The following is a 203-nucleotide window of genomic DNA, read 5'->3' on the forward strand; positions in this document are numbered from 1 at the left end:
GTATGCCCCTTATTACCTCCCACCTGTACCCCCGCCACGCCCCAGTTAGCCTCAGTTCTAGACTTCATGCTTCCAAAGTACTTTCATTTTCCACTCAACAGACAAGATAAACTGGTTCTGTATAAACACTAGACCAATTTAGGTTCCGTTCCAGACCGAATGCTTGGAAACTCTTTTCACTTTGAATTGAATTTCATTGAATA

This window comes from Diadema antillarum, unplaced genomic scaffold (assembly GCF_040938485.1).
Source record: "Diadema antillarum isolate AM-2024a unplaced genomic scaffold, OU_Dant_1.0 seq00000343_RagTag, whole genome shotgun sequence".
Classification (NCBI taxonomy): Eukaryota; Metazoa; Echinodermata; class Echinoidea; order Diadematoida; family Diadematidae; genus Diadema; species Diadema antillarum.